The sequence below is a fragment of the Zalophus californianus genome, chromosome 11 (genome assembly GCF_009762305.2).
Source record: "Zalophus californianus isolate mZalCal1 chromosome 11, mZalCal1.pri.v2, whole genome shotgun sequence".
NCBI lineage: Eukaryota > Metazoa > Chordata > Mammalia > Carnivora > Otariidae > Zalophus > Zalophus californianus.
In genome coordinates this window covers 67,354,003-67,378,136 of record NC_045605.1, presented here as the reverse complement: position 1 = coordinate 67,378,136, position 24,134 = coordinate 67,354,003, and the positions used below count along the sequence as shown (strand labels likewise).

The 24,134-nt window shown below is 50.8% G+C and overlaps 1 protein-coding gene across 10 annotated transcripts in view; it reads right to left on the bottom strand.

Annotated features, from left to right (window-relative positions):
• The window catches only part of LOC113913852 (F-actin-monooxygenase MICAL2), a 216,264-nt gene that overhangs the window by 172,481 nt on the left and 19,649 nt on the right, over window positions 1-24,134 (bottom strand). For all 10 annotated transcript variants that reach the window (XR_003517277.2, XM_027578196.2, XM_027578197.2 and 7 more), the window contains exon 2: window positions 18,316-18,389. The gene's annotated coding sequence lies outside the window, so the exon portion shown is untranslated. The remainder of the gene's footprint in view (window positions 1-18,315; window positions 18,390-24,134) is intronic.

Sequence of the window (24,134 nt, the reverse complement as noted above, 5' to 3'; positions counted from 1 at the left end):
GGCTGACTTGGAAGGGCTCTGGGAGCCTGAGTCTGAGCTCCAAGCCCCTTTCCAGACACTAGAGTGGAATTCTTCTGGTAGATACTCTTTCTCCTTTCCCAAAAGAAATTCAAGGATTGGTTAAATCAGGGGATCCTGGTTAGTAGCTCTTGTTAAAATTTTCCTTGTCAACCACCACCCAGCTGTTGCTTTTTAGAGTTTGATATGAAATATAAATAAAACCACCCAGACATATGAAAGGTTTCTGCATTTTCTGGGAAGAAACAAGACGTGATGCTTTAGTTTCCAAGAATAGCCTTGAAGCAATTTGGTTTTTGCCAACTGGAGTCCCTTATTTGTGGTTCTGCCTGTGTGACTTGGTGAGTCACAAAGCCAACCCCCTTTCCCTGCCCCTGGCTGCTACAAATTAAAAAACCTCAGGGCCTCCAATTGCTGGCAATAGCATGAGGAATGGGCTTGGTCCAGGGCATCTGGGAGACAAGTTCAAGGTTGACACAGAGTCCCTAAATACCTCTCAAATGAGAGAAGGAACCTCCTGGCTGAAGAGCTTCCAGTGCGCTCACATTTAGGAACCCTTCTGCCCCCGCCTTCTGTCTTCCCTGGGCCTCATCACCTGCCAAACGGCATCAAACAGGGTGACCAGGTGGTGGATAAATGACAGAGTTCTATAAAAATTTGAGCGCCAGAGGGACACTAGGCAGAACCTTCTCACAAAGCAGCAGTCTGACCCAGAAGAAAAGCTCAGCCCTCAACCACACCCTCAAAACTCAAAGGCAATGTCTCAAGGTAAACATAATCTAAAGATAAAGCTCTTGGGGTGGGGGTGGGGGGCAGGTGAAACAGAAGAAGGGAATTAGGAGGTATATACTTCCAGTTATAAAGTCAGTCACAGGGATGAACACGACAGCATGGGAAACAGAGTCAATAAGACTGCAATAACTTCGGATGGCCGCAGACGGTGACTGCACCTGTGTGATGTCCACTGGAAGCCTCAATACATCGTGTCAACTTGTACTTGCGTTAAATAAGTAGATCCAATAAGAACCAGACAATAAAATCCAGACGCCCCTTGCCATGGACACTGCCAAGCTCCCCATTCAGACTTACCATCTCCCAGGCACCCCACCAATGAGCCCCCAGGCAGGGCCAGTTTCCTAGGCAACAAAATGAGGCTGTTCACCCTCCAAGCACTCACAGGGTGGTCAGAAGAACTAGAAGCCCCAGCTCCGAGCCTCACACACAGAAGACCCTCCGTCACAGCAACCTGCCCCCAACACCTGAGGTGAGTCTAGAGGCAGCCGGGGAAAGGCCTCCCACATATACTGCGTCTCTGCAGAGCCCAGGACCACAGGTGATGCCTGCAGGCCTCATCTTCTCACCCGGCCAGGCTTTCCACCTACAATTACATACAGCACCAACTTGAACCAAGAGAGGCATCTCTCAGGGTTGAGAAAGAACTGCAAGGGCCCCCTTGTCCTTGTCATTTCCTTCCAGCCAGGAGTCCGCAGCCTTCCCTTGCTCCCCTCCCCAGCTGGAGAGCACACTGCCTCCTCTGAATGGAGACTAATTCGTCTTAGTCACTCCCCAGGATGATCAATCCTGTCTGTCCACAGGCTTCTTTCTGTTCCTGATTTTAACCCCAGAGATCGCCCACAGGAAGTCAAAGCCCTTCCTTCCACGCAGGCTCAACCCACACATGCACTTTTCGGACACACGCCATCTGGAGCCCTGCTAGGAAAGGCTCAGGAAAATGCATCCAGGAGACACACTGTGGGAGCCCAAACAAGTTCCCAGCCTGCCCCAAGGGCCTAGATACTACCCTCCGTCTACACTACCCCAGGCAGGGAGCTCAGGCCCTGCCTTCTATGCAGCTCCCCCACTGAGAGCCGGAGGCCACTGGGGCTCCTGCCCTTCCAGCCCCAGCCCTCTCCTTACTCTTTCAACAGCAACTTGACTCCATTGGTCTGGCTTAAAGTGACCGCACACACTCCCGCTTCCTCACCTCCATCCACTTCTTCCTGGAATCCCAGTAGCAGATCCTTCCCTGCTCCCATGAGCCAGACTCCTGTATCCTGACCGGTCATGATGCCAGGAAGAAGCCCATGTGACCAGAGGCCCACGGCAGGCCAGGGGCTTCCACCAGCATTATCCTACAGAGCCGTCACAACAAGTCTGGGGTGGGGTGGTCTTCTTTCCTCTGTTTGTGCTCTCTGCAACAAGGGCTTTAGGGGGCAGGGGCAAGTGGTCACTCCAGAACTCGCCCACCTTGATTTTCTATAAAGTAAGTGTAAGTTAGCCACATGTGCTTCCTACTGTGTGTGTGTGTGTGTGTGTGTACACATACGTACATGTGCATGTGCTTATATGTATGTGCAGGTGTTTATATACATATGTATGCATGTGCATTGTGTGTATGTGTGCATGTGCATTATGTGTGGATGCATGTGCACTGGGTGTATATGTATGCATGTGCATTGTGTGTGTATGTATGTACACACGTCCCTATTTTAAACATTTTTCGATAAGGATTTCTAGCCAGGGCTCCACACCTCCGCTCGGACCACTATGCCGCTCTTCAAGGACCTTCCAAGAGACGTGAAACCTCTGAGGTGGGCAGAACTTCGGCCTGGGCATGAGGAGTCTGGGCCTGCCCCTCACACCACCTCATGAGGACACCAAAGGCAGCGTGGCTCAGTTGCTGCCAGCACGCCCAGACACTGTCCCAGACGCTTACATCTGTGATCTCATTTACCCCTCCTTGTTTGGCAGAAGAAAAGGCAGATGACAGAGTAACCTTGGTATCCCACAGGCAACGACTAGGGATGCTGTGAAAGGGGCCCAGTTCCAGCTCACTTCAAAATCCACACTTAGTCACCAACTGATCAGCGCCATGTAGAGAGAACTAGCACGGCCTGCCTTTGCCAAAGCCACTGGATACACAAATGGGTCCAGCCCTGGAGTCTCTGAAGATCTTTCAGGCTCTGTGTCAAAAACAGGGCACAGTCTCATAAGTTACGGTGCAACCAAATAATAAAGTATTAGACAATCCTTTAAAAATAATATTTAGAAAGACATTTAATCCATGGGGAAATGTTTACACCCTAATGCAGAGTGAGGAGAGCAGAATACAATTTCAGGTGCTCAGTAGGATTCCAATTCCATAAAGCAGTATCTATAGAAGAGGAAAAACAAGACAAATGTGAACAGTGTGTTCATGTGTGTGTGTGTTGTGTGTGTGTGTGTGAGAGAGAGACAGAGAGAGAGATGGTCTTTCACATGGCTTTTATTTTTAGCTTCACACTTCCTGCATATCCCAAATATTTTACCAGGAGTGTGTACAACTTGTACAAGGCCCTCCTGTACACACATCCCAAGTCCAGGAGTCTTCGGTCCCTGACTCACCCATGGGTCCTGACAGCAGGAGAAAGGCTTCAGGAATCTTATTTTCCTCAGGTCAGCAAGTGCTTGCAGGCCTCCACCACACCAGCAGCATGCTTTTTCTCCAGAAAAGAGAGAGCCCGGGCATCACCCTCACCTGATGAATGGGCTTGCATTCCAGCAGGTGAGGGATGAGGCCCCAAGGCTTCATTCCCCCCCTCCCCTGCAGCTCTGTTCTCTGGACCTCAGACCTCTTTCCAAGAAGTCACACCTTTGCCCCCATCTCCTCCTGGGCCCACAGGATGCCTTGCCCATGAACCCACAAGGAGGAAACCTGCATACCTGGTTATGGGCCAAGAGGTAACAAAATTACATGTATCTCAACACACACACTGGGCTCATCTTACCAACAAAAACTCAGTCTATTCTGCATGTGCCCTGGATCGTCTTGGTCACACACAGGGTGCCCAGGAATACTGTGAACTCTCAATTTCGATTTCCAGGAGGCTCTCCTATCTCAGAACTTAGTGGGGGTGCGGAGAATAAGCAAATTCAGAGACAGGAGGTGGAAGGGTAGATGCCAGGGGCTGGGGGAAGAGAGGAGTGGGGAGTTAGTGTTTGAGGGGTACAGACTTTGAATCTGAGAAGATGAAAAGGTTCTGGAGGTGGATGGTAGTGATGGCTGGACAACATCGCGAGCATACTTAATGCCACTGAGCAGCTCGACACTTAACAACAGTTAAAATGTTTTATGTTACGTAACATAAAACATAATGAGTTTTATGTTACGTATATTTTCCCACAAAAATAAGAAAAAATAAAATGCATTAAAAAAAAAAAAACCATCATTACCGCCTAATAGTAGGAGCTGTCCAAGGCCAGAGTACAGAATTTGTGGCCTAATTAACACTGAAGTTAATTTTCCAAAATACTTTTGAATTAAAACGTAATAAGCAAAATAAATCATTAGGCTAATAAAAGAATCTTGCTCAGTGAAATAACTTTTAACCTTTTTTTTTTCTTGTAAAGTCATCTAGGTTTTTCTCATTCTTCCTTCCAAATCTTATTTGACTCCAGAAAGCCTATGGAAGCTCAGCCCTGACAAGTTGTAATTTTTATCTCTTGTTCTGCCTTCCCCCGGCAACCACCACTGATACCCCTGCCCCCACACACCTGGGCACCTGTGAAATCTCCTTCAACACCCAGCTCCCTGGTCTTGGCCCCCTGAGCCCACACACATCGCCCGAGGAGAATGAACACGCCTGAGTTCTGACCATCCCAGGCAGCGGTGCTGGCAGACTGCAGTTCTGTGAAATCAGGGAACATTCTTCCCTGCAGTGTACAGATTCCCTAAAAGCTCCCTGACGACAGACCCAGATCAGCTCAGATGGATTGGGCATGCCATCATGCTCGAATGAATGGAAACAATGGCCGTGTCATTAGATGAGACTCCCGTCCCTCAAAGTCAGGGCCAGGCCTATTTTTCATTGGCTAGCATCAGTTTCAGGGACACTGGGTAAGGATCCTTTTGAAGAATCCTGTTGTAAGACAGAGAAGCTTCCCCATTTCAAAAAACATTAAGTCCGATACATCACACAGCCTACTTGGTATGCTCAAGCAGGGCATGTGAGCAAATCCTCACCCTACTAATTCCTAGTTAACTAACTTCAAGGCCCCTCTCCTCCAGACACTCTAGCTCCCTAGCCCCAAATGGGTCGGATCCCTCCCAGGGCATCCTGTACTTGCCTCGATTATAGCAAGTTCCTCTGTGAAATTTTTACTTCCCTACTCCCAGTTCCTCTGTATATGGTATGTGCTAAACGAATGAATGCATAGTCTGTATATGGTATGTGCTAAACGAATGAGTGCATAGTCAACCCTTGGGAACATAAGAATTGTTGACACTAAATGAGCATCTACGAAGGTTTGGGCAATGTGTTAAAAGCTTCATATGTATTAAAGAAGTTAATCATTGTCACAAAGCCAGGCATTGTTAGACACTATTGTTATCCCCATTTTTCAGAGAATTAGGAGCGTTAGCCAATGGCCTGAGGTCACATGGCCAGAAGTGGTAAAGCTGTAAGGTGAAGCCCCATAGCCAGAGTTCAGAACCCACATCCTTAACCACTATACCCATAGTGCTCCGACACAAAGTGGATGGAGCCAAAAGGTATAGAAGTCCTGCCCTGCACACCACAGCAGAGACGTGATCTCTGGTCTTGCCCAAGGACTCCTCTTCATCCATCAAACTCCAAAATGCTATGATCTGGATAATGAAATCTTGATGCACCATCAGACCAATGCACCATCAGTGGCTAACCTGCCGACAAAAACTCAGCTGAGATCTCACTTTTCAGGCTTCGGTAGATATGGCAGAGACAGGCTAGCTGATCACTAGACGCATTGCTCCCTTCTCTGGGGCCCTTCCCTGCAGCCGTGAGCCCCCATGACCAGTTCTAGGTAATGGGCTGTGAGCAGAAGTGATGTACACAACTTCTGGGAATGCCCTTTAAGAACCTCCCCTGGGGGCCCTCCATGCTCTTCCACTTCTGCCAGAGCACAGCAGCCTTGGAAACCACAGGAGGAAGACAGCCCAGCCAGCCTCAAGAAGGGAGGAGCCAGATTCCCTGGGTGCCCACCTGCGGGAAAGCCGTCTGCGACCAGGAATATTTGGACTTCGCATACGTGAGACATGAACTTCAAGTGCGGGACGTCACCGAGAACCGAGGGTTTTTCTACTAGGCAGGAAGTGTGGAGTTAAACCACAGTGTGGTAGGCATGTCGAATTGGGCTTGTGTCAGAAAGCTTTCTCTCCCAGTAACACTGCTGGTCACAGGGGAGTGACCACGTGAGAGGGATCTCTCGCTACCACCATTGTTGTGGGGGTCAACTTCCAAAACAACCAGTTCTGCCATTTTATAAAGCTGACTTTCCATTAGGACCTCAATATCCTGGAAAAGTTGCTAGACCCTCAGAGTAAGCCTGCCCACCTCTCCATTTAAGTCCCCGCCCCTGCCCCGCGCCCAACAAATCCACCGCCCTTCCCTAAATGAGAATGGACTAGAACAGGAGAACAGGACAGAGAAGCTAGTCATTTCCTTGGTTGCAATGACTTCCTCCCCACCCCCCGCCCCCAACAGCCCTCAGCTCCTGAGGCCCCTGAAAGCTGATGTGGTAACTTCATGGACTCTGGACCACTGAGCACTCCCTTGAACATAAACAACGAAGTCTCTGTGAAATTTAAATGAAGTGCCTCATGGCTCACGCTCACGGATGTGCTAAGTGTTATTCCAGCACCTGCAGGGGGATGACTCCCACCACCTCAAGGTCAAAGCAGCCCAAACCAAAGCAAGGCAGAAACTGGTGCATTTTCACACAAATAGAAAAGGTAGCTCATTCCATTTAATCTAACTTATGTTGGGATGGGAGAGCTAAAAGCATATTTTCCACCAAGTCTTTGCCTAGCATGTCCTTAAGGCCACTCCCCAGATGAACTTTTGTATCTGGTTGGCATTGCATCCCCTGACGTGATGAATTAGGTCTCAGGGACTCGGACCCCAGTAATTGGTCTGGAGGACAGACACAGATGCTGGGGAGGAGACAGAAATCCTAGCAAAATGAACATGAAAAGGATTTCTCAACAATGCCTGCTCGCTCTGCCCACAGCTCCTCAACCAGGAGCCTGGGACAACCGCAGGGCGGTACCAGCCCTGAGAAGCTCACAGCCCAGCAGTGTCTCACGGAATCTGTTTTCCAAAGCCCCCAGATTTTAAAGAGTTGTGTCAACTGACCGCATTTGTCAAGCCAAAAAAAAAAAAAACTTTTTTTCATTGCCTGACCAGAGTTTTGCGTTTTTGTTGTTGTTGCTGTTGTGTGAATTTACCAACATGAAGTCAGTCTCAAAAATGTGCACAAACTCAATCATAGTTAGGTCTCTATCGCTATCACCAGAGGAAACAAAATTGCACTCTGTCCACCCCCCACCCCCCCCACCCCCTGCTTCCCAGCCTAGGTTGCGTGGCAACGTCCCCTCCCTCACCTCCACCTCCCCCTGCACCCACCACAGGCTGGTTCCCACTCACACACAGAGTCAGGTCCAGGCCTCACACCCAAGGCTGTCACACCAATCCCATCATCACACCTGGGACCCTATCTTGCTCACTGTTGCTCCTATTTTCAGCCTCTACAGACTCATCTCTCTAAATGCCCCTGAGATTTTGCTGTGTCCCAAGGTTCTGATCTTCACTCTCCTCTCACCCTCAAGGACCTAGACGCTCCTAGAGTTTGATCAATATCTACATCCTGATGACCCATCAAGCTACCCCTCCATGGGATCTGCTGCACTCTGGGCCCATAAGCCAGCCGCGGTGACTCCTGTAGAGAGACCTCAGGTGTAGTCAGTTTACCTCCCCTGTCCCTCCCCTGCACCCCCAAACTCAGTGAACAGCACCATCTACATCCAGACCTTCATACCAAACCATTAGAGTCCCCCCTTCCCTGCCCCTTTCCCTCACCTCCCAGGCGTCCATCACCCAGTCCTGCCTCCCCAACAGCCCCATCCAGTACCGCCTGCCTTCCTCTCTGCTCTCACCTGAACACTCAAAATGTCCTCATAAAGCAAGCCCTTCCTGCTTCCAGATCAGCTCCCTCCAACCCACCAGCCTACTTCTCAAGCTGCCACCAAAGACACCTTTACACCAAAAACACACACTTGGTCAGGTTCTGTTCCTGTTTCAAATCCTTCAGCGCCTCCCCGCCCCCCCCGAAATCTCCAGGGCCAAGTTCGAATGTCCTAGCAGAGCAAAACAGAAACCACCTTCCTGATGCCCCCCTTGCCTGCCCCCAACTGCTCCCCCTTCCCTTGTACTCTTGATTTACTGAGCCACTGAAGCTCCTGATAAACTGGACTCTTCCACGGCTCCGTCAGTGCCTTGGCTCCTGCTACTTTGTCTAGCACGCCCATGCAGCGTCTGCTTACTCGGTGAAGACCCAATGGGCTTTAGCGCTGGGACATCGAAGCTAGCAGAGTACCAGGGGTCCCAGTTTGAACCCTGGGGTCAGGCAGACTTGTTACAAACGTAACCCACCACTGCCTAGGTGCGTGAGCCCGGATGACTTACCTAACCTCTTTGAACCTCAGTTCCCCCATCCATAAAATGGGGATAATAATAGTCCTGACCCCACTGGGTTACATGAGCATAAAACACAAGGATGCCCAGCTAGGCAGTCTTCTAGACGGCACTGTTGTTCTTTGAAGTCGTACCTGGACTTCCCCTCAACCCCTTTCCCACATCACACTCTGTGGAGGTTCCAATGATGGCTTCCTACTTTCTGTTGCACTTGATCCACTCACAGGGCTGCCTGCCTCCTTGCACTGCGAGCTCTCCGGCGCACAGCCCACGGCCTGCCCCTGTGCCTCTGGGGATGGTAGATGCCCAACAACCACCGCTTACAGGTAAAATCCAATCAAGAGCAGCTACAAAATCCAGGCTCTGTGGTGGCTTGCGGGGTGACTGCCCTTTGTCTCTCAACTACCAGAATGACTGCAGGGGCCTCCTACCTAGCCTCTACTTCCCATCCTTCCAGCACCGCCTTCACACTGTTCCCAAAGCCCTCGGGGCTCCCTACACCCCTCTGTGGAAGTCCACACTCCCTTGATGGGCTCCCCAGGTCCTCCATGCAACTCCCATTTCCTTATTAGGCTTGATTCCCAGAGGTTTTCGTGCTCCCATGGCTGCGTCCGACAGGCGGGCCCCTGGAGCACCCCACGCCCGGCCCCTGCTCCAACTGTACCCATCCTCTGGAGCAGGGCGGGCCCCATGGCACGAAGGCTTACTATGCGCTGCGTCCTAAAGGAACGTCACAGTCTATTCGGGGGATCAAATTTAAATAATAATTATGGGTAACAGCTGCCATGATACCAAGATGTGCGGACACACAGACGGGATGGAGTGACCGATGGCGTGACCAGCAGCCTGCAGAAAAGCTCCACGCTGTGCCATCAGAGCTGGGTCTTCAGGGAGGAGCTAGAGTGTTTGGGCACCAAAGCTGCCCCACCACCTTACTGACCTTCCTTTCCTGTGCTTTCTTTTCACTCCTGGAGTCCATGCCAGAGGCCACCAAACCCGGCTGCACCGCAGATTCACCGGGAAGGGTCCAAAAATACAGCTTCCTGGGCCCGCTCCCCAACAGCACTGATATAGCCGGAGGGCCAAGGGGGAAGATGCTTTTAGCTCCCCAGGGAATGCGTGGCCCAAAGCCAGGTCTGGGAGTCACTAACCACATCCGGTTCCACTCGTTACATTTACAGAGAACCTGCGTTGTAGGTGAAGAAGCTCTGTCCTCCTTTCTGAGAAATTGCCCCCTGGGAGGGGTGCAGGAAGCGGGGTGGGGGTAAACAGTCACAACACAGGGTTTCTGGGGCATAGGCCAGACTATCTGGCACTTCATCTGGCCTTGAACCCAACACATTTTTTTGTGCATTAATCTTGTCTGGACGATTAACATACAAACTTAAGGAAAAGGCCACTGTCTTTGTTTTTTGGTGTTTTTCCCTATTTCCCAGAGTACTCAGCTTAGTTCTGAATACACAATCGGCATTCAATGTTAAAGATTCAAATAATTTGACTTTTCATATCATGCCGCTTTTTGACTAATTCAGCCATTAACAAGTCGTTTATTCATTTTTACCTTCGTAATTTCAGTGTCAATGTGGTGTCCACTCCTGGGAGGTAGCTAGTACATGTTCATTGAGTAAGTGAACATCTACGAGTACAAATCTATTTCAGGAGAAATGGAACAGCTGATGTTGTACCACCTTCAGAGATAGCTTTTAAAAGACTTCCAAAATTTTTCATTTGAATTATAGACCTTTCATCTCAGAATCAATTTCCCGGTATGTAATTAGCTGCTTTGTTGTTTATACTGTCATGAATGTTATTAGCAACGTAAATAATACCTCCCTGGACCTCAGCAGCTGGCTGGCCTTGGTGTGGGTGTGCCCAGGGCAGAGGAAGGGGAGATGCCTGCCCATTCCTTCCACGAGGCCGTCCCCGCAGCCAGCAGTCGGGCCGGCCACACTCCTCACCCTGGTCTCCATACAGGGGCCTGTAAACTGCGTTCAGCTTTTATGAGCAGGTGCGCACCCCTGCATGGGCAAGTCAGCCCTGCCTGAGTCAGAAAGACCCACGGGTTGTTCAAACCCCACCCGCATGTCAACACGCTTGAGAAGCCGGGCTCTGTGATTTAAACATGAAGTCCCCTGTGCTGTGGAGAAGCCGCATGACGAAACAGGGACACCCAGCAGGAGGTTCTTGCGTGGGATAGTCAGCCAAGTGGGAGCGGGCTGGGCAAGCGGGGGTAGCCAGCAGAATGGACAGGCTCTGCTTCCCTGGGCCCAGCATGGCCAGCGGTTTCTTGTTATTATTGTGGTTTGTTTGTGTATTTGTTTTAAGACCTGAAAACAAGACTCGCATCTTGAGTAGGGAACCTTCTGGATGTGGCTCAAAGATCATCCTGCCCTCCCTCTAGGCCCAGTCTAGGGATGGGAGATCTGTAAATCCCTGTGCACCAAGGACCGGAGAGAATTTTCCTCGAGTGCATGCTGGATTGTGGAAAGCACTCTGGCAACTCAGTCTGAGGCCTGTTCACTTCCTTTTTGCTTCTGCTCAAACATCTCAGGATTTACTTCCTGGCTATTCATTTGTTCCTATCTTCCCCACAGACACTGATAACAATGTGCCAGGCAAATGAACACCACTGAAAAGTTCTCAGATGGGACCTTCAGGTGGGGGGAGGTGAATAGGCCAGAGACAGAGTGAGAAAGCTCTACGAAAGTATGTCTCCACTCAGCAGGACCCACCGAGGGGGTTCTCTGTCCAAGTCAAATACACTGTTATCAGGAGGCAGTTCATGCATCTGAGCAGAAGACAGAGAGAAAGACAGTTTTGTCCATTTCCTCACTGTGCAGAGAAACTGAGGTCTCCTGGGAACTATTCTCCCAAAAGCTGTATAAAACCAATGAAGTTTCCAGACAGTAAATGCAGAAAGGCCTCTCTGATAAGACAGGACAGAACCAGTCCCTAAGAGACACTCAGTTACTCTCTGAGGAGATTATTGTCTTGCCAGGTTGGACTGCGCCATCGGTAGCAGCCATGAGGCTGGCGCTGAGGGCAACATGGACCTGTGTGGGTGGGCAGCACAGCTCTGAGGACACGGATGCCCCACACTCCCAGTGACATGCAAAGGCCGTGTTCCTGTGAGCTCAGAGATGCTGGGATAAGCACTCCAGGACCACTCCCCATTCAGTGGTCAGGGTGCCCCTCACTGACCCACAGCCCAACAGACAGCAGTGCAGGGGAGAAGCCCACGGGTGGGACCACGCTGGTGAATTTTCTGTGGAGGTTTGGGAGGCGGTGGCCCACCATCCCAATGTAAGAAATCTGGGCTGGCTGAATGAAGATGCAGGACTCCTCTCTTAGTGTTTGGGCTTACGTTCTGAAAAACACATTCACCAAAATAAGCAGCAACCGTCTGAAAGGATCTTCTCTCTTTCTTCATAAAAATAAAGCAAAACCCAGGGGCTACAAAGGAGACTGTGATGTGGGACCGATAAGCCTTTGACTCCAAATTCACTCGCCTCCTCCCCAGCAAAGGACAAGTCAGACTCAAAGCTGTGTTTCCCAAACAGATTCCCTGGGGCAGATCTCAGGGAGAATTCATCCACAAGGAGAGAGGCCAGGGCTCCTGAAGGGCTCTCTTTCTCCACCAGGACTTCTCCCACTCTACAGAGCTCATATTTTTGAAGATTCTGGCTCTCTCTCATGACAAGTCATCCACTTCCTAGATCCTTGTGCCTTGTAAATATCATCCTTAGAAACAGCTATATCTTTTCATTGGTCTTTATTTTTAAGTAGCCTTCTCACCCCACAGCCCAGCTCCTGCGGAACGATTGTGTGGCCCTGTCTGGAATGCAAAACGGTCCCTGGAGAGACAGTCTGCACATGAACTCACAAGGGTGTTTGTTATCAGCTTATTTGGCAAGAGGAATCAGAGACATTTTGAACATGAGCTGCCAGGGTGGTGGGTCCCACCCAGATGTCTTCGCCCCATCAGTAAACACCTTCACCGGCGCGTGAGACACAGGACACGGAAAATGGACGCACACCATCTGAGAACAAGCCCCACACACGTTTCTACAGGGAAAGGTACTTCAGATGCCTGGAGAATTCATATCAGGAGAATCTTTGCTGGTCCCTACGGATGTTTCTTTCAACAACGCTCACATAATTAGCAAGTCTGGTGTCAAACCCCCTCCCCCCTCCCCTAGTTTATCTCTCAACTAAAGGCCCCACTCCTTTCACCCTCAGCTAAGAAGAAAACACGCACATAACTCTGCCTTACTCACAAGTACCGAATCAAGACGTTTCATACCACCACACCTTTTACTCAGAAACCTTCTTGCCTTTTTGTCTGCCTGGTAATCTCCTATTTGTCCTTCAAAACCCAAGTCCCCCAGCACCTGCTCAGTGCAGTGTTCCCTGCGTGAGGCTCTCTTTTCAGGGCTTCCGGGGCATTTGATGTGTTTATGACAATGCTTAGAACAGTAGCTCTCACTTTGCACTCCTCCGTCCTGCTGCCACCCCCCAGGGCACAAGCTCCTGGGAATAAAGGAATTAGGGCTTACTCACCCCTGTGTCCCCACAACCCAGCCCAGGACCTGGCACTCAGAAGTCGCATAATAAATTTTGGTGCCCCAATCAATGCCCGGCCCACTTAGCCCCAGCCCAACCTTCTCGGTGCTGAGAGAGAGGCCATGTGAAATATGGAGCGAGAAGAGACAATGGAGTCAGACACCCTGCCTCTGAGCCCTGACCCCTGTGAGTTAATTGACCTGTATCTGCCTCAGTTTTCTTCTCAACATAATCAGGAATCACGTCACCTCTCTGGGGGCTGCTGTGAGGGACTGACAAGGTCATAGGTGTCACCTAGTGCCCGCTCATTTACTGGAGCTCAGTAGGAAAAGCTCAGCCAAATGGAGTGCTATTTAAAAAAAGTGAATGGCTCCCTGCCCTGGTTCACGTGCCATTAACACCGTGATAAGGAGGCCAGCCTCCCACCCAAAGTGGCCTCTCTTGGGGTAAGAGACGGCGCAGGCTGCACTCAACCCACATCTTTAGCTTGGGATTCTCAGAACAGGCCTGCTTAGCAACAAAGGTGATTTTTATCTGAATGACCGACCCAAAAGAGGCCACTCCTGTCAAGGCTGGGCCATCAGAGCCTTCATTTCCTGTCTTCGGTTAACCTTTCACCCCAAAACACACCATAAAACAGAAGAATGCCGACCCAGCCGTGGTAAGGCACTAAGCGCAAGCCCAACAGCCCCAGCATGAGAAGAAGCCCCCTCCTCTCCATGTGGTTGCACCCGGGGGTTTTATTAGGCCCTGATAAACAATGAGGTGGCAGCAGAGGGCCCTGCTAACACGTGAGACAATCATGCTCAGGGTCAGAGAGACATGGGAAGTGTGGTTGCTGGACCCACGTGAGGAGGCAAAATGGTGCTGGGAGAAAAGCCACTTCAGAGGATGTTTTGGATTCCTGAGGTTGGGAATCAGGAGACCTGGCCTTCATCTCAGTTCTACCCCTCGCTTGCTTCATGGGTCTTGTTAAGTCATGTCTCTGGGCCTCAGTTTCTTTACCCATAAAAATCGAAGAATTGGATTAGATGATCTGTAGATTCTTCCCAGCTTTGACACCTTATGATCATTGATCTTAGAGGCAAACCCACCTTTCTCAGACCTTCCCCTTTGTGTGTTAGTTATTTGTCTGAGAGCTCTCCTAGCTCCCACTGAGCAGACTTCTATCAACCCTATGACCTTTATTGCTCCAGAGTGGTCACTCCTGAGGGCAGAGCCTGGCCAGGCAAAAAGAGGAGAGGCTTGGGGCCATATTCTTCATAACATATCTACTCTCTCTGGTCAAACGACTCAACAACTCAACTCCAGAAAACATGTGGCATTGAGAGCTTGGCTATACCAACAACCCCTGGTCATCTGGGTTGGCTTCTTCTCACTCAAAGATTTTCCTCACTCCCCTCCAATACCACCTACACCCCCTAGGTTCCCAACTCTCTAGCAAAACATTAGACTTTCCCCCATGCTGCCTGGCAAGAGACTAGGGCTGCAGGAGGTAGTTCTTATCTGTACTCTGGCATGTCCCAGGGTTGGGCAGGGGAGAGAGGTGGCAAGGTTACAAGGGCCAGGAGAAAAGTGCCTAGAGAAGTAAGCTCCAGCTACATGAGGAGGAGGTGACCTGGAGAAGGCAGTGCGAATCATGAGGACAGACAGAGCACTGAAAAGTTACAGAATTTTAGGAAGCTCCTTGAGATGCTACCTAACCCTCTACACCTCCCTTATTTCCTTAATGAGAAATCGGAGGGCAGGTGAAGTTCTGTGAGTGGCCCAAGGCCTTGCAGCTATGCTGTGGACAATCAATACCAGAATGTGGGTCTTTGGCCTCAGCCCACACTTCTTTCCACTCTATTCCGATGACCTCAAGACCTAGTTAGGTTATTCTCATGAGGCCAGCTGGATCCCCTGCAGACTCTAAGAAACACGACCCAAGTGCCACTTAGGGGAAGAGCAGGCCCGGAAGATGTTTTGATAACTGTCTCCCTGACCCCATGTGTTCCTTCCCAAGCTGACAGGTCTAATTGTTCTTTCTCCAGCCCTCGCTGCAAAATCTTGAGGCGTTCAAAGGTCAATGAGAAGGGAGGGGTGGGCCTTCCTGTCCCTACAGAATATCTAAGATAATCACAAGGATCCCTCTTCCTTTGTCTAAAGGAGGTTGGTGGGGAAAAGGGGCAGACTGAACTAACTCACTGGAAGTCTGACCTAATTAGGCCAAGAATAGTCATCATGAGGAATTAGATGGGTCATCTGAGTGTTTTTGACACCAAACAATAGGATTTGCCTCTGCCCAGAACCTTTCAAAGACCAACAATCACCTCAGCACCAGGAGAAGGATGCTCAGAGTAAGAGATTCAAGGAATTAATTATTCAGTGTGCATGACCCAGTTCCCGGAGGTGAGGCTAGGTGAGAAGAGAACTTACCAGCTCCTTATCGTAGCAAGAAATGCAAATACTTCACAGGGTAGTGTTCCCTTTGCTGCCAAAGAGGATCCATTTATGGTTAAGAGTGCCTCCCCCCCGCCCCTCCAAAAAGCCAAATTTCACACATTCAACAAATATTTATTGAGCTCCTCTGAAGTCCTATGCCCTCCAAGGATTTACATATGGCTGGAGCTTAGCAGAGTCTAAGGATCATGAAATTTATAAACAGGAGGCCTGGGCTGTGTCCCAGCTCAGCCCTTAGGCGGCTATACTACCCTGGGCAGGGTAAAAATTTAAGTTAATTTTCTCATCTGTGAAATGGGAAGGAATCCGCCTGCTTATTATAAAGATGAAATGATCTTTATAAAATGTAAAGTGCAATGTAAACCTAAGGGATAAACAACAATGATATAACACTGCATGCTTTTCCTGCCCTCAAGAAGTTTATAACCTGCCTATCTTTGGAAAATAATCCAAGGTACATATTTGGCAAACATCACATTCCCTGTAATTTGGGCAAAGGTTATGTTTCAACCTGCTAATAGAGATGGAGCCTGTGGTCAGTCCCTGTCTTCCTATCTGGAAGCCCCAGAAGTTGCAAGAAGGGGCAGAGTGAAAACAGAGTAGCCAGGACCTGCCTGGCCCTATATCAAGCCTGGGTGAATGAAACACCCAGCAAAGCCTTATGATTGATAGACAGGAAAAGACCAGCTGGAACTGTGGTCAATCAGAAACAAAACAAAACTCCATAGGAGCACAACAGAGATGAGCCGGCACACACATACCTTCCCGTATACATTTCAGACAATGATGGGACTCATTGCCCATTGCCTGACCCTCTTCTGTGGACTCATTCTATATTCTGTGTTTCTCCAGGAAAGAGAGAGGATTCTCAGGCCATAGCAGATAGGCTGATGAGGACGTCTTTGCCCAGACACTAAGAATCAAAATTCTTGCAGTAGCTTCTCCCCAGGTCCAGCCAACCCCTCCCTAGCCTGCCATTCAGGATCTCACCTCCCAAAGATCCTCAGTGCCCACCAGGGCAGCTTCTAAATGAGAGACCTGATTGCCTGCTGCCCCTCCATAGGGACTTCCACCCTGCTTCAGCCCTGGGTTAGGCACTGATGCTCTCCCCTCCTCTCCCCTCCTCCATTCTCCCCTCCACCAGAACCTGCCCTGGTCTCACACCTCCAGGGAAGCTCCTAGAGGCAGGGCCAGTTCTATTCATCTCCATGTTCCCTCTGACTCAGGGCATTCTATAAGTCCTTCACCCTCCTATAAATATAGAATGATGGTCCCAAAATGTTCTCTGATGTCTATACAAAGAAGGGAGGCAGAAGAGGAAGGAGGAGGAGAGAAAGGATGCTAGACTGGAAGTCCAGGGCCCCATTCCAATTCTCCATTTGGCACCAATTAGGCAGGTAACCTTGAGAAAATATCTTCAGGCCAGGCCTCAGTTTCCCTATCTGGTAATAAGGGGTTCGTACGAAATAATCTCTTGGGTTCTCTCTAATTATAAAATTTGATATTACAGAAACCAGACTAGCCTGGCCATAGGAGACATGTGTCCTGGTCCTTAGGAGCTGCTGCTGGGGGGCAAGTTAGCTGACTGCCCAGACCTCAGTCTCCATGTCTATAGAATAAGTGAGGATGATAGGACCGCCCCTCCCAGGGAGTGGGGTTCCCAGCAGACACTGCCATAGAGCTTCATGGGCCACAAAGCCCTGAAGAAATCTTGGGGTTTGAACTCCCTCAGTCAACAAACAGCTGCTAACCCCCTGCCACGTGCCTAATACTGTGCCTCCAGCATGGTGCTACCTGGCTCAGACAGGAAGGCTGGACAACGGGTCCGCCTCAAGGCTCCCACAGCTAAGGAGTGAGACAAACAAGTGACAAACCTTAACTCAGCCAGTCATGTATCTGGCGTCCTAACAAAGGGCTATGGAAGGGTAGAGGAGGAGGAGATGTCAACTCTGTCTGGAGAAGGGAAGGAAGCTTCTAGAAGGAATGGCATGTCCCCGGCGTGGACATCTGTTCCAGGAGTTGTGGGACTAAAGCCAGGGCTAATGAGAGAGGCAGAAAATGAGGCTACAAAGTGAGGCTGAGGTCTAACAGGAGGGGGCCCTGAAGGCTACCAGTGGAGTGATGGTCAGACTGTCTGCCAGAAAGGACAGAGAAGGGGAACAGAGTGGAGCTGGGGAGAATGGTAGGGGCTCCCACAACAGTTCCTGAGGGCGATTATGCCAACAAGTCATTATTGATTACTGTCCATACCCAGCCGCCCAGCCCCTAAGCCTCTATGGACTTGCTGAATCTACAGACAGAGGTGAACAGCTCTGCTCTCCTCAGAAGAAGAGACCAAAGCAGAGGGAGATGCTGGAATCACATTTTCAAATCTTGGACACACGGTGCAGTGCCCTGCATTCCCTTCCTCCAGAAGCTGCCCAGCCAGATTCTCACCTTGGCCTGGATCTGGGCCAGCCGGAGACGGAAATACCATAGGGGCTGGGACTGGAGTCGGGACAGCTGAGCTGCTGCTCTTACTAAGGGGACAAGGGACAGAGAGCCTGCCCACCTGAGACCACTGATGTAGGTCCCAGACACACATCAGTCTCAACCCCTGCTTCCCTCCCTCCTCTGACAGCACGGACCGCCGTGTGACCGACCGTGGTCTCTGAGGAGGGCAAGGGAGGCCTTCACCCACCAGTGTCTCTCCAAACGGGCTCACATTCACTTGGGCTTAAAGAAAGAGTGCAAGTGCCCCTACACTTCCCAAAGCGTGAAGCCAGCTCCTCAAGTACGACTCGACAGCACGAAACAGACTTACTTGATTCTTAGGCATCGCAGTGACTCAAAAGTCCTCTCCTTGTGGGACGAGCCATGCACAGGTTGCCACGTTCCCTTAAAAACAAGAGCCCAGCAATGAATGTCAGTTACATTATCTTACATACAGCCTCCTATCTTCTCCCTGCCACGAGGTCCCACAGGCTGTGGACTTTACCCCGTAGAAACACTACCCAACAAAAGGAAATGCACAGAGAAAGTCTCTCTGTGCTCCAAGTTTTGCATGTGAAGAAAGGGACTGCTAGGTGCTTAAACAAATCCCACTGTGTCGCTGTATGGGCACCCTAGGGTTTATCACACCACTACATAAGAGTTTACAGAGAAAGTCAGATGGGTCTGGAAAAGATTACTTCAGTAGCTGCTCTGGTAGAAACAGAAAGTGCCAGACTTTCTAAGGTGAAAACATGTTGAAAGTAAGTCAAGCTGGTATAAAAACATGGTAATAAGTCACCAATGTGAAATCTGCCATATTTCCCGAGGTGGAACGGGTCCAAAACACTAAATAAACTAGGAAGTTCTAAAAGCAGACCATCTGGTCATGGCTGAGTTTCCTAAACAAACTACTATCTTGGCTTCCCTTGACCACCCAAATGGTTTGGTCATATCCTACTGCTTCTGCAGAAAATGCCCTGCACCTGTTTGGAAATGGAGCCCAGTGTTCTAAAGCACTTCTAAGAATTTACTTTCACAACTCCAAACTTCTGAGACATGGCCTCTCAGGACAAAAGTCAACACAGAGGAGAAATCTGAGATATATGAGAGGTGACATGCATACTCCACGGACAGAGGCATACTTTGTACAGCAGGGCGGTGGGCCGACTTGCCCACATAACCACACATGTATTCTCTCTATACACCAGGGACTGTGTTTACAGCCTAGGACTTGAACTCACTTTCAAAACTCTCAGTCTATGAATGGGAGAGCAGCTACTATTTACTGAGCATGGAATGCACACTGTAGACCAGATGTGTTCTGTTCCAGTGGCTCCTCACAGACAGGAACAGAGAGGCCTGGAGAGCAGAAGGCACCTGCCACAGCTTCAAGGCACAGCAGGATTCAAGCCCAGGGCTGGCTGACCCAGTGCTCATGGGCTTTCCCACCACACCGAGGTGAGAGGGGTCCTAGCACAGCTGTGGCAGGTCCAAACAGCCTGCAAACAGCCTGGTGGGCTCCGAGTGCAGCCACTTGGGCAGAAGTTCCAATCATCCCCATCATGATCATCATTATCAAGCCACACCTCTCAGGCCCATGGCAGCCGACAAACAAGCTGGCCTGCCTCACCCACATTCTATCAGCCTGAGCTGTAGGCTCAGAGAAGTTGGAGGACTCCTTCTCTGCCCCTGGGCTTCTTAAAGTAAGCACACTGGACTGACAGCACAGTGGGATGCAGGTGGGCATTTCCGGACCAGTCTGTAAGGGCCGACCATTGGTCAGATTCCCATAGAGATCTGGACACACTGTGATCCAGCTACTCCAACGACCAACTCAAACCTTCTGTCTACCAACAGCTAAATGTACTTCAGACTCCCCTGTACTCCACTAAACCAGAAGGTCCTAGGGCCCAGCACCTCCCTTCCCCTCGAGGGGTCTCAGTTTCCTTATCTATAAAATGAGAAGTTTGGCCTAATTGGTGATTTCCTCACTAAAGACCCCTTCTAGCTGCTCCCCTCTAAGGGCTCTGACTTAAAGCGACACCTACAAAGCTTCTCAGTAGTTAAAAAGAACTGAAAGGATTAAACCATGGCCAGGCATGGTGGTGGGTAGTTAGCATGTGCTAGCATAGACAATCCTCCCAGCAACTCTAGGAGGCAGGTGGTACAGCCACGCGATGGGGAGCTTGGGGGGAGGGGGACTGAGGCATGGCCCAGCAAGCACCTCGCCTGGCCACAGCGCCTGGGACGCACAGCGGAGCTGGCCTGACGCCATGCTCGTGTGTGCTCCTTGACACAATGTTTCCCTTTGTAAGAGAATGAAGAAATAATGTCTCCTCTCAGACTCGCCACCTTGCCAGTCCCAAGCAAAGAAGCACCAAGTCTCCAGGCCCTGTGCACCTGACTTGGGTGCTTCAGGAAAGATTTCCTGTGTGGTTGAGTCGGTTCATGATCTCGAGGGCCATGAGGGTATCTCAGGGGGCCTTTCTCTCTGCTGTGCTCCCAGCCGAGCCCCACAGACTCTGGGTCTTCACTGAGGGACCCCGAGCGCTTGGAACAGGGCCTGGCACCCACTAGATGCTCCATCAGTATTTGCTGAATGAAGGACTGAAGAACTCCAGAGGTTAGATGCACTTAAGGCTTGTTCAAGAACCCTTTGGTATAAATTAGCACGAGACACACCAAGACTGGCTCAGAACCACAAAACTGGCCCCTCAGCAGTGTGTGCCAAGGTGTCCACACCGTACCCCCCAGCCCCCCAGACAGAGAAGGAAGGCTGAGAGGCTGACCCAGGTCTGCTCTTCATCCCAGGGATCAGGTGAGCATCTGCTAGAGCCAGAGAAGCGTCTGAACGTAAAGGCTGCCCGGCGAAGTGGTCATGGGCTCGGGCCCTGGAATCAGGCAAACCTGGCTTTCTACTCCAGCTCTGCCACTTGAAGTTAGTCAGATGGCCCTGGACGAGTCATGTAATTTCTGCGAGCCTCAGCTTCTGATGTAAAAATGGGACAAATGTTGATACCCACTCCACAGGCTTGTTCTGAAGATGAAGCAAGTTACTGCGGTTCAGGATGCAAGCCCGTGTGTGTCACTCATGGAGACAGAGAGGACATGGCTTGTGACTGTCTGCACTAGAGTGGACAGAGAAGAGCACATGTGGGGTCCCCTGCTTGGGTGCAACCCCAGCTCTCCTACTAGCCCGTTGTGTGACCTCAGGCAGCTTGCTTCATCTCTTTGTGCCTCAGCTCCCCAGTATAGAACATGGGATTGATTGTGAAGACTAAGTGAGTTATGTAGGTAAAGACCTGAGAATAATGCCTGCCACAAAGTAAGTGAGCACTCCATACTGGTGACTTAGCATTATTCTTTTTTTTTTTTTTAAAGATTTTATTTATTTATTTGAGAGAGAGAGAATGAGAGACAGAGAGCATGAGACGGAAGAGGGTCAGAGGGAGAAGCAGACTCCCCGCTGAGCAGGGAGCCCGATGCGGGACTCGATCCCGGGACTCCAGGATCATGACCTGAGCCGAAGGCAGTCGCTTAACCAACGGAGCCACCCAGGCGCCCAACTTGGCATTATTCTTAGTTATTAATATTGCAAGCACCCTTCTCCCTTTGTTCCAAAACAGATTCCACCCTATTTCCCACTCCTCAGCCAAAAACGTAGGTATGGGACTCAAGATAGGTTCATCCGAGGATCTCTCTTTCTGGGCTATGATCTTGAGTACGAAAGGTATGCACCAGGTCCCAGTTGGGCCAGGTTCTAATCTGAAAACCTGGGGAAGGCCTGGTCCTCTTGGAATGGGTGGAGGGCTGTGTGGGGCCAGCTGGGAGCTGCCTGCAGCCATGGGTCACTGAGCAGGGGATGCCGGAGGTCACCTGTTCTCTTCCTGGTGCTGGATTCTGCAGCATTTCCTTTGAGTCTGAGTCTCCCCTAGAACCTTCCAAGGTATCCCATTTTTGCTTAAGCTCATTCAAGTTGGATTCCTGTCACCTGAAACCAAAAGAGTCTCAACTAACAATAGCACTCAGCAACTGGCCGCTTCGTCATCACTAAATCCCACCCAGGAGGAAAAGCCAGCTGCACACTCCCAGTGAGCCCCAGACAGCCAGGGAAAAGTGAACATGTGCAGCAAGATGTCCTGCAAAGTGAAGTGATGGGAGGCCACTACAAGCCCTGCCCCCATGCCCTTCCTGGGAGAGAAAGATGCTGGAACCAACAATGTGAATAGCTCCATCCCGGGAGCTATGGCTGGGAACCCAGCCTCAGACGTGGGTGCCCCTCACAAGAGCGGTCAGAAAGAGGAAGAAGAGAAAGGGGAGAGGATTTCCATGGACTTCACAGTGGTGGAAAAAAACTCCAGGCAGTTGCTTGAGACAACTCTTTTCAGAGGAGGAAGGAAGGTGCTTAAGAGAAGGGAAACCACCTTGTCTGAGCCCTTAAATGCGTGACTCTTTCCCTGGTGCAATTGCCTTGAACTTGCAGCACAGCCCTAGGAGCTGGATGCTCATCCAACCCATTTTCCAGTGGAGGAAACTGAGGCTCAGAGAGCTCAATGCCTAACTCATCAAGGTCACGCTTCTAGTGCCCAATGCCCGGTCCACCTGCCAGGGACACTGCCATGGAAGCCAGGATGCTTGGGCCCCGAGCCTGAGGCCTCCTCCTCACCCAGGCCCCTCCACTGCCACACAGGCCTGTGTTCCAACCACCCAAGGGAGATGGTCATGTGCTGCTGCCCCTCGTTTACAACCCGCCTTCCACCCCCTCCCAGAGACAGCTTTCCAGAGGAAGGGGCTGCCTGCAGGTGCTGACAGGACAGGGAGCACCATGGATATCTGGAGGGAGTCCCTGGGCACATTTCCTTCATTGGTTACTTTAATCCGCAAGAACCATGGTGTGATGCTATGGACATGGCATGTATCCATGGGTTTTAACGAGGACATGCCCGTCAAAGCCCATGCGGAGTTTCCCAGGATTTGGGTTTTTGGTTTTTTTTTTAATCCTCAGTCACCTTTCCCAAGAGGTTCTGACTTGACAGGTGCAACTACAGTGCAGGACATGGTACCATGCTCAACAGGGTCTCGTCCTCCCACCACCTTCCGGGCCAGCACCAAAGACAGTCCACTCCTGGACCCCCGGGGCCTTCCCCACAGCATCTTTTCAGTTCCCTCCAGGAAAAGCAGCTCCAACTTCAGGTGTGTTTTAAAGAGTTTCAGAGAAACAGAAAGAACAAAAGAACAAGACCTGGGAGCAAAATCACACCGATGGCCTCCCCATCTCCCGCAGCATTAGCCAGGGGGTGGACACACACCTCCGCACCTGGGGTCCCCAGCACCAGAGTCTGCACAGGCCTATGCCAAACACCCAGCGGAGTGAGGCCTGTGCAGACGTGAACATCGGCTAGAGCAGAAGTGGGAGCTTTCAGCCTTTCCCCGGGACGACACTCCAGCCAAGCCAAGCAGCCTTGGCAGGGTGCGGGCTGTTCCTGAGGGTGTGCGGGAGGTTCGCTGAGACTTCCGAAGAGGCCTCCCCCACGGACCCAGGCAGACACCCGTGTCACAGTGCCACACGGAGCCCCAGCCCACTGCCAGCTGGTGTGGCCTTCCTCTTCTTTGTTTTCCGGCAGCCGGTTCAGGCAGTGGCTGCCCCCATCGCAGGGGACTATCCAGACAGGTATTTCCCTTGCTTTTCTTTTTCTTTTCATAGCGTTGCTATTTAAATAGCTCTGCGATTTAAAAATAAATCAATCAAAAGGAACAGGTAACTTTCCTCAGGGCATGATTTGGTCGCGCTGCCCGGGGCTGGGTGTAATGGCCACAGGACCCAGCCCTGCCTGGTGCTGGGGTGGCACACAGTCCACTGGAGGGCTCCGTGGCCAAGCTGGATCAGCTGAAAGGGGATGGAATGCTCTCGAGCGGTCCCATTTCCTGCCCCCGCCCCCACCTGGTTCCCTTTAAACCAGTCAGGAAATATCATTCAATGAGCTTTTGCTGAGTGTCCTGGCAAAGACTGTGAAGAGCACCCAACAGCAAGGGAAGCAGGTGGACACAGGAAGCCGAGGCAGCAGAAGGAAGAACGCTGTGGCCAGGCCAGCCAGCCGGCACCTGGCCTCAAGGCCAGCCTCCCTGACTCCACGTCCCGAGACGGCAGGC